The sequence below is a fragment of the Chelonia mydas genome, chromosome 1 (assembly GCF_015237465.2).
Source record: "Chelonia mydas isolate rCheMyd1 chromosome 1, rCheMyd1.pri.v2, whole genome shotgun sequence".
NCBI classification, from domain to species: domain Eukaryota; kingdom Metazoa; phylum Chordata; order Testudines; family Cheloniidae; genus Chelonia; species Chelonia mydas.
The window spans coordinates 55,930,605-55,941,522 of NC_057849.1; the positions used below are offsets into that span (position 1 = coordinate 55,930,605).

Genomic DNA, 10,918 nt, shown 5'->3' on the forward strand with positions numbered 1-10,918 from the left:
TTTAAAAACAGATATTAAAACATATGGATTTATCTAGTTTAAAGTCATCTACATAACTGTATTTTCTTCCATTCCCTGCAGTACTGCCAGCCCATGCAGCCTTTGCACATTGTTTATAACATGGGAACATTTTGATGAAGTCCTTTTGATAGATATTTTAATAAAAGCTTTAAATAAAGACAGAGTGACATACTAATACTGCAGATATTTTAGATCTAATAATCTCGCTTCATCTGTGTACCTCGTGGAGTCAAGGAACTCTGAAGTACACGGCTTTAGCTCAGTACCAACGACTCTATGGTACATAAGTGTGATGCCCTACGACTCTGCAACCCAGGCTTATAAGTAATACAGACCTTTTAGAAGGGCTGAATAAGATTACATAGGATTTATGACACTTTACATCATCCAAGAGTTTTACAAAGTTTAATTAATAATCAATATGAGGAATGCATTAGTTCCAATCAACAGAGGAATCAACTCAGTTACACAGAGGATAAGTGACTTGGTAGAGGTCAGAAAGTCAGTCAAGTATCAAAGATAGGACTATAAACTTGATTTCTTGACTCCCAGTCCGATACTTCATCTTCACAAAAACCCTCAACTACTTTAGAAAACAGGCACTTTTGCACAGACACATTTTGTAGGAGCATCCATTGCATCTTCTTTGAAAATTCTGCTTTTGCAGTCGATTTCTCAACTATGTTCAAACATCAGAAAGTGCTGGAGAGCTTACATTTCTGGCTTTCTTCATAACAAATCTGTAATACTATCTTCAAAAATTGAGCGAGGACTTCTCCAATGCTTACTGTCAATGCGCTAATGGTTATCAGTCTGGCAATCGCTGAAACATTGATTGGTACTCTCCAGCAAAGGACTAAATTCAGAAATGATGTTTAAGGTGGTACAAGTTGCACTCCTCAAACTTACACCACCTTATGTATCACCTGTGAATTGTAAGGTGCAGTCACGGACAAACATGAGTTATCTTGAGTGAAACTTCAGAGAAAAAACTAGCAGATGGTTTGGTTAGTCTTTTGCCCCTATTCCCAAATGGAATGACTGATTTTGCCTATGAGGACCACTATAACCCTCCTCTGGCTTCACCCCGTTCAGGTATAATTCACCTTTTTTAAAGTAACTAACAAGGAGCAAGTCTAAGACTTGCCTACAGAGAAACAGCACTAATTCAGCAATCGGTGTAGCTGTAACCATGCTGAACCCTAGGTATAGATAAGGGCATGCCGGAGTTTGCACCCACTGAAGTATGGGTAAACTCTGATTAGCTTAAGCAAGGTTAAATCCTGACTAGCTGAACTGATGCAAACCCCAGCTTCCTCTTGTCTACACTTAAGGGTCAGCATTGGTGCAGGTACACCAACTGCTGAATCAGCATTATTCCTGAGTGTAGACAATGCCTAAATTGATGTAACTTGCTCACTTAGGAGCCAGAAGATAGGAAAAGAAGGAGGGGAGGGTCTCACATCTCTTTTCGGTTATTTTACTTGCTATACTCCTCTCTTCTGGCCCCTCAGCTTATGAGTTACATCAAAGTAGTCTTCCTTATACTTAGTGGACCATATTCAGAGATGACATATTAGAATGGGCGCAAATTACCTGTTGGTAAAAGGTCTTAAGTGTAAGGGAATCTAAGCTGATATAATGTACACATTGGGGGAAGCACAGGTAAATTATGCCAACAAAGCCGCTCTCTAAACTCACCATTGAATTTGGCTTGGACACTTAATCCACTAACTTTTTAAGATGACTTTAATATTAATATATATTCTGCAGTGTTTTTATGTAATATGTACAAAATTCTTATTGGATTTTTTTTAAACCTACATGTTCAGGAAATGTTGTTGAAGAGACAGATAAATATAAAAGTCCAAATGTCTCTCTGAATTTCAAATTCTAAGCAATTCCTGGATCCTGTTTTATAACTCTACTACTGTGTTTTGCTCTTTGGCAGATGAACAAATTGGGCTAAACATCTTTTATTTTAGGTTAAATAGAAATGAACAAAACCAAATGTTTTAAAAGGCAGGATCTTAACATGCTGCTCCTGGGGGAATTCTGTACCACTGCGCAATGCAGAATTTTGCATAAATTAATGTTTTGCACACAGAACTTCCTTTCCCCCATAGAAATGGGCTCTACTGCTGCTAGCTGCCACTAGGAACCACTGGACTCGGCAGAGACCAGCTTGCACATAGAAGACACTGCTTGGGGGAAGGGAGAGAGAGCTAGAGGGTTACTGGAAACTGCAGTTCCCAGCATTCCCTGAGGGAAAGAGAGGGCAGCATGCAGGAAACTCTGCGCAAGCCTGGGACCAAGCATCAGGCTGTTTCTCCCTCTGGATCCCTAAGCTCTGAGGGAGGAAGTGTGTTTGGGCATGGGGGGCCCCCGCAGCTGGGCTCTGGGAGGGGACCGGGCTGTCTGGGCTGCGGGGGCCTTGCTGCTGGACTCTGGAGAGGAGGGGGTTTGGATGTATTGGCCGTGGGGGTGGGGGGGCCCCACAGGTAGGCTTGGGGGCGAGGGGTTGTGGGTGTCTGGCCCCCTGGCTGGGATCCAGAGGGGGGGCAAAGGGGACAGAGAAACAGGAACTGGGTTGTCATAGCGGTTTCTTTAACTCTCTACTCCCAGGGGAATTTTTGTGCATGTCTGAATTGTTACAGATATATTTGCTGACAGGTATTTTGAAATAAATTACCAAAATAATTGGAATTGGCGTGATTAACTTGTAGTGTTATTTTGACAAATAAAATTTGCAGAATTGTGCAGAATTTTAAAATATTGTGCACAGAATTTTTAAATTTTTGGCACAGAATGCCCCCAGGAGTAATGACATGTAAAAAAATAAATATAATTTGTCTGTGTAAGTTGTTAATATAAATTATATTTTACATACTATGTGTCCTAGAACTTATTTTAATATGACTACTTTTCCAATATGATCCAGAGTTTTCAAGTTGGTCACTCTCCTTCTCTTATTCCTTAGGCTAATATGAAAGCCCCACATATTCAGTTATGCTTGCTGATGCCCTATGGGTTGATAGCACAGTCTCAATCTGATAATTTGGTAAACAACATTTGCTCAGGAAACATGCCAAGTATCCTGCAGACGAAAAAGTAAACCACAAAATAACTGTTCCTTTCATTATTAAACGATGAAAACAGGCTTTTTCTTTGCTCATGTGATTACTTCAACTGAAGACTTAGAAATTGCACCACTCAGCCTTCCAATTTAACTATTTGGCATTCCACTGATTTCTGTTGCAAGTACTCACAATATCTTGCCATTTCCAATGCTGCATCACAGTGATCAGCCGGGAGAAAGCATGTCACCATTAACTGAAGTGCAAAAGTTTCATATTAAGATTTACTATCACTCTGAATGGTGACTCAGGAGATGGATAATGGAATAACAGAGCTTTTTATTTCTAGCTAACTGTTTTCAATCCAATCTGCCATTAGCAACTAAAAATCATGCTAGGGCTGTTCAATGGTCTCTGTGACATTAATACAATAATAATTCTCAGTACAATGGGACTATTCACATGAGAAAAGTTGTGCATGTGGTTAAGGGTTTGCAGGGTCAGGCCCTAACTTTGTAGCACTCTATTTCACACCGTTTTCAATATAGCAAGCTGCTGTCATGCTGCTTGGGGCTTGACGAATATCAAGATACACATGATTTAGGTAGAGTTTCAATTTCATTTCTGAATACTTGCTGACAAGTCCCCTAATTTCAGTTTCCCTTCTCTGTCTGGACTGATTCCAAGACATCTGCTTCTTTGCAGAATTAGCCCATCCTCTCCATTAATGTTAAAATAAGGCACAATCAAAGCAAGATGAACTATTCATGTCCAGGTGAAAATAATGCTACTGAATATATAGGGTGGTACATGATATCAACACCCACGTGAGATATTCTAATGCTAAGATTACTCATGTGAGCAGCTACAGGTGTGCCTTAGTGTTTCTAGGATTGGACCCTTTGGATGTACCTACTTTCCAAGAAGAAAAAGTAACAATTAGCTCTTTTGTGCTTCTTGTTGTAACATTAAAACAAATCTTTTCTCTCCATAATTCAATGTTTCCCTGCATAAGATCAGAAATTTGTTACTAACCTACGCCACAAAGGAGTTGCAAGAAGTAGAGAGACAAGATAGAGACTCCACAGTTAAGGACCAGATCCTGTAAATAATTATTCATCTGAGTAACCCTCTTACCCACATAAATAGTCCCACTGAAGACCATGGAACTATTGTCATGAGTAAGGACTACTCATATAAGTAAGAGTTATCATGATCAGGCCCTAAAATTGTAACGAACTCTTGTTATAAGCCCCATTTTGCCCACTTAACTTCCTCAAAAAACAGACTTTTCTATTGGAAATTTGGAAAGCAAAGTCAAGTTTTGCAAGTATAGCCACAAGAGAATTTACGGAAATTATGACAAAACACTTCTGAAATATGGAACTTCAAAAAGTGGTATTCAACTTCCTGTAATTTCTCAAAAACACTTAATCAAAAAACATTACATTTATTATATTCAATGGTCTTCAATTAGACCTCAACCACAGGACTATTTCTGATTATGTCAGCAGCAAAACCTTGGAGCTGTTTGCTGTGGACTTTTGAAACTCCATGTGTGCTTTCAGGTTCTACTGAATTTAATAGACTTTCCTATACATTTGATGAACTTTATAAACTTTGCTGGCAAAGTTGGCAGCTTTGCCAGTGCAGCTGTTCCCACACCAGGAGCATTCTGCTGGTATATTATACCTATACTATACCAGTAAAGCCCCCCTAGTGTACACATAGCCTCTGTAAGGAAACCTGAGTTCCTGGAATTTACAAGCTCTGGCTCCACTTCTGAAAATGCTGATGTGAGAGATTAACATTTTGCACAGAACTGACTGCTCACATGCATAAAGTTAAGTGTGTTAAAATTAATAGGAAAGAGGCATTTGTTGGCAAAGCCAGCTGTTTGAATACAGTACTTAACTCTAAACTGAAGTCTGCATCGATGTCAAAGTAAGAAGTGGCGAAGAGTCCTGTGGCACCTTATAGACTAACAGACGTATTGGAGCATAAGCTTTCGTGGGTGAATACCCACTTCATTGGACGCATGTGAGAAGTGAATCCTCATCCTATACTGGAATTCAGGAAATCTGGGTTCTATTCCTGGTTTTGTCACTATGCTGGTAGGTGACCTCACTTCACCTCGCCTGGTACCTCGTTTTCCCAACTGTAAAATGAGGAGAATGATACTGACCTGTATTGTAAACTGCTTTGAGATCTGCAGATGAAATGCATGATATAAGAGCTAGCAGTTATTATTAGGGCTGTCAAGCGATTAAAAAAATTAATCAGGATTCATTGTGCTGTTAAACAACAATAGAATACCATTTATTTAAAATATTTTTGGATGTTTACTACATTTTCAAATATATTAATTTCAATTACAACAATACAAAGTGTACAGTGCTCACTTCTTTTATTACAAATATTTGCACTGTAAAAAACAAAATAATTGTATTTTTCAATTCACCTCATACAAGTACCATAGTGCAATCTCTTTACCATGAAAGTTGAACTTACAAATGTAGAATTATGTAGAAAAAAAAACAACAACTACATTCAAAAACAAAACAATATCAACTTTAAAGCCAACAAGTCCACTCAGTCCTACTTCTTGGTCAGCCAATCACGCAGACAAACAAAGTTGGTTACAATTTGCAGGAGATAGTGCTGCCTGCTTCTTATTTACAATGTCACCTGAAAGTGAGAACAGGCATTTGCATGGCACTGTTGTAGCTGGCATTGCAAGATATTTATGTATAAGATGCGCTAAAAGTTCATATGTCCCTTTATGCTTCAAACACCATTCCAGAGGACATGGTTCCATGCTGATGATGGGTTCTGCTTGATAACGATCCAAAGCAGTGCAGACCAACACATGTTCATTTTCATCATCTGTGTCAGATGCCACCAGCAGAAGGTTGATTCTCTTTTTGGTGGTTTGGGTTCTGTAGTTTCTGCATCAGAGTGTTGCACTTTTAAGACTTCCAAAAGCATGCTCCACACCTCATCCCTCTCAGATTTTAGACAGCACTTCAGATTCTTAAACCTTGGGTTGAGTGCTGTAACTAGTTTTAGAAATCTCCCATCGGTATCTTCTTTGCATTTTGTCAAATCTGCTGTGAAAGTGTTCTTAAAACAAACATGTGCTGGATCATCATCATCCAAGACCGCTATAACATGAAACATATGCAGAATGCAGATAAAACAGAGTAGGAGACATATAATTCTCCCCGCAAGGAGTACAGTCACAAATTTAATTGACCCATTATTTTTTTAAATGAGCATCATCAGCATGTCCTCTGGAATGGCGGCCGAAGCATGGAACGGGTATACGAATGTTTAGCATATTAACATGTAAATACCTTGCAACATCAGCTACAAAAGTGCCATGCGAACGCCTGTTCTCACTTTCAGGTGACGTAAATAAGGAGCAGGCAGCAGTATCTCCCGTCAATATAAACAAACTTGTTTGTCTTAGCTATTGGCAGAATAAGAAGTAGGACCAAGTGGACCTGGCTCTGAAGTTTTACACTTTTGTTTTTGAGTGCAGTTATGTAACCAAAAAAAAAATCTGCATTTGTAAGTTACACTTTCACGATAAAGACATTGCACTTCAGTACTTGTATGATGTGAATTGAAATACACTACTTCTTTCGTTTATCATTTTTACAGCACATATATTGGTAATCAAAAATAATAATATAAAGTGAGCACTGTGTACTTTGTATTCTGTGTTGTAATTGAAATCAATACTGAAAAAGTAGAAAAACATCCAAAAATATTTAGTAAGTTTCAATTGGTATTCTATTGTTATTAGTGTGATTAATCTCAGTTCATTTTTTGAACCGCGATTCATTTTTTTGAGTTAATCGCATGAGTTAACTGTGATTAATTGATAGCCCTAGTTATTATTACTATCAGCGGCAGCATCTTGTACACTCTGTATCTCAGATCCAAGTGTGGAACAGACAGGGAGGAATCAGCAAATCCAGAAGAAAATAGGGTTGAGAAATGCATCTTTTCTCCGTTTCCTACGGTTTGTGCACATTCTCGCTCACTCAGCCACCTTCATTTAAAAATTAACCAATCTTTTGTTTGGAGATAACTGAAGGTAAGAATCAGATGTACTTGTGGCACCTTAGAGATTAACAAATTTATTAGAGCATAAGCTTTCGTGAGCTACAGCTCACTTCATTGGATGCATACATTGGAAAATATAGTGGGGAGATTTTATATACACAGAGAACATGAAACAATGGGTGTTACCATACGGTAGTTCACAAAAGCTTATGCTCTAATAAATGTGTTAGTCTCCAAGGTGCCACAAGTACTCCTTTTCTTTTTACGGATCAGACTAACACGGCTGCTACTCTGAAACCTAAGAATCAGATGACATTTTAAATCCAGACACTGCAAAAAATTAGCAGTAATGCAATTTTACATTTACAAATCATACCGAATGACAGTTGTGGAGTGGAGGGAAATACAGGCCAGAGATGATTTCAGTTTTTAAGGCCCTCATCTGAGACATTCTTCCATCAGATACAGGGAATTCCGTTTTATCCTATAAGGATGAAGGGTTGAGTAGACCCCATCAGGTTTAGCACTTTGTGTTTCAGAGGGGTCTAAGTGTTTTGAATCTGATGTTTATGTCTCTACACCATTCCCTTTAGAAAACAGAAGACAGAATAAACTGTGAAGTAGGTAAGGCTCCTTCACGAGAGATCATCAAAAACAGGTGAGATCAAGCACCTGTGAGAGTACTCTAGAAATGATATTTTGCACTTGCACAGCACCTTCTCTCCAAGGATCTCACAGCAATTTACTAATTCTAATGAGTTAAGCCTTATGACATCCCAGTGATGTAGGAAAATACTGAATATGGACTGAGAAGCAGAATGGTGAACTCTGTAAGACTTTGCTTAAGGTTACACACAGGAAGGTCCGGTAGATGATCCCGCTTCTTAGCACGATAGGGGTTGGCTGGATATACAGAGAGGTCTTGACTAGGGTGCAAATCAGCCAAGGAAATCTAAGTATTTGATAAGGGAAGATCTCTCTCTTTCTGCAGCATCAGTAGCCTTTGAGATGCATCTAGCTCACTCGTGAGAGGGAAGGGGCAGCAGATATAGACCATCACATCCTGCCTTAAATACACCTCCTACCCCCTGTCTTGACTGTAATACAGCTGCAAAGAATTTAACCTTCTACAAAGAGCAGCCCCTCAACCCCGCTGGGTCCTGCTCCCGGAGACTCGATGGGGCACAAGGGAAGCTGGTGTGGATCAGGGGGATCAAATCTCACTGCACTGAGATCGCGCCCCTCCTTGCCGAGATGGGGCACGGGGCTCCAGTCTCCCCAGGGAGCAGCTCGTGGGGGCAGGGGGCTCCAGTCTCCCCAGGGGCCCTAGTGGCGGGGGCGGGGGGGTGGCACCTGGGGCGCTGAGGGAGGTCCAATCTCCCCCGGGGGCGCTGGTGGGGAGACGGGGCGCCGGGGCTCCAGCTGCTCCGCGGGGCCCGGGGGAGGGGGGGGTTACCTGGTGCAACCAGCACCCACTGGTCGGGGCGCGAGTCCGCCGGGCGCCGCCGCCCGCTACCCAGCATGGTCCGGGTCCCCCGCGCTCTTGGCGCTGCCCGCCTCGGCCTCCGCGTCCGAATAACGGCGGGGCCCGGGCGGGCGCGCGGGGCGGGGGAGCCGCGGGCGCCGCGCCCTCCCGCCAGGGCTGCCCCAGGCCCGGCACGGGCCCGAGAGCCTGGGGGAAGGCGGGGGCCGCGCGGTCTGCGCGCGGAGATCACAGGGGAGTCCAGTCGCTCGCGCGGCAGCCAGGGAACGCCTGGCTGGGGTTTGCCGCGCACCCCCCCCACCAGGGCCGCCAAATGGTACGAGCCCGGGGGAGGCGGGGCCTGACACACTGCAGCGCCTCGCGCTGGCTCCCTCTGCTCGGCCCGAGCTTGGCGCGGCGAGGCGGGGCTCCCTCCCCTCAGCCCTCCGCTCGGTGTCGGGCGCTGCCGGGCCCCGCCTTGAGCTGAGGGACGGACTGACGTCCCCTAACCCCTCCCCCCGCTCCGCTCACCACACACCCGGCCTTCCCCTCCTACGCGCCAGCCCCAGGGGCGTGACAGGGGGGTGGCGTTACATTCGTCTCGCAGGCAGCCGGTGCCCGCTATTGCAGGGGCGCCAGGCCTGGGGCGGGGCCGCACTGTGCTGCCCACCCCCAACCCAAAGACCATTCCCGCCCCAAAGAGCCGGTCCAGACCACTGTTACTCGCATCTGTTAAGGCGGGCATTAAATAGCAGCGCAGCGCACGCTGTTTGCCATCATACAAACCCAAACAACCAAACAGCGGCAGGTCAAGACAAGGCCGGGACATGCCAAATGGCTAAGTTCATGTTACAGAAAACAATTCCCTGATGTTTGGCTATATACATTTATACCCTTAAAATTATGTTAACCTACGTTCATTTTCATTTTCCTTGATTTTTTTTTTAACCTAAGGAGGGACAGGGACATAGGAAAAGCCAAGGGCCGCATTACGGCATGTGCTGCAAAGCAGAAATCACTGGAAAGTTCTGCTTATAAACTGATGGCCTGATATGGTTCCACAATTATTCTCTTTAGGACCTTACAAACTACCCACGCTACCGGATTTGCAGAATTCACCAGCAGAGTTTATAAATCCCGCTGTTTGTGTTTGCCGTGATTATAAAATCCACTGGAGCTGGCTGTGTTTGTTATCTCTGCCAGAGCATCTATTTCTCAAACAGAATTGGTTACTGTGTTGAAACCTGTCTACAGAGAAAGTTTTTCATTTGGAAAATATTCTCTGTAAATATTGGCAACAATAATAACTTGGGCCTTGATCCTGGAAAAACGTAAGCCGTGCTCAAGAATATCTAAAGAAACCGTATATCCAGTTTTACCAAAGCAGTCCTGATTTTTTGTATGATTTCCTAGGATCCCAGGACCTTCTTTTGGGGCACTTGAAATGTCCTGGTTTTTCATTTCATCAATGAACATGCTCATTTTTTAAAATGTGTTTGTATCAAAGGTAGAATTTGTTCTGTTTACCAGCAACAGTCTAATGGAAAGCGTTCTTTGTGATGCATAGTGTTTGGAGAGAAAAGTTGAATGGTGTAAACTCTGTCAAGGCTGTTATTTTGCTCAAAGTGAATGTTAACACTTGTTCAATATTTCATGATAAATTTATTCTCAACACTAAATTACTGCAAGAACTCCTCTGCTCCAAGAAATATGAGCAACTTGAGTCAGAACCTGGCTGTAGGGGGCACCAGCACACATTGTTAAGAATGTACTTTTGCCTCTTGCATGAGTGTTTCCACCAACCTAAAAGATACAGCCACAAAAGTGTCCGGTTTTTATTCTGAAAATATGGTGACCTTAGCCTTATCTTCAGGATTTCAGGGGATTTCTCAGACCCCTACCATCCTGAGGAGTGCTTAAAAATGCAATGCCTTTTGGTGGCCCAGACCTCACAGATGCAGCAGCCAAAAAATTACACTGAATAGAACAGATATGCAAACAGGGAAAGATTAAGAATGAGCTCTCAAAACTGGATACTCTCATAAAAAAACAACCTTCCACACAAAGTTCCTCGTGGCTGGACTTTACTAAAACTAGACAAGCCATTTATAACACACACTTTGCTTCTCTACAAAAGAAAAAGGACACTAAACTTTCTAAACTACTACATGCCACAAGGGGCCACAGCAATGGTTCCCTCAACCCACCCAGCAATATTGTTAACCTATCCAACTATACTCTCAGCCCAGCAGAAGAAGCTGTCCTATCTCGGGGCCTCTCCTGC

The 10,918-nt window shown here is 42.6% G+C and overlaps 1 protein-coding gene across 1 annotated transcript in view; it reads right to left on the reverse strand.

Annotated features, from left to right (window-relative positions):
* RNASEH2B (ribonuclease H2 subunit B) overlaps positions 1–9,135 on the reverse strand; it is a 45,345-nt gene extending 36,210 nt beyond the window's left edge. Inside the window, exon 1 of the mRNA XM_037893265.2 lies at positions 8,980–9,135. The gene's annotated coding sequence lies outside the window, so the exon portion shown is untranslated. The remainder of the gene's footprint in view (positions 1–8,979) is intronic.
* Between the last annotated feature and the right edge of the window lie 1,783 nt (positions 9,136–10,918).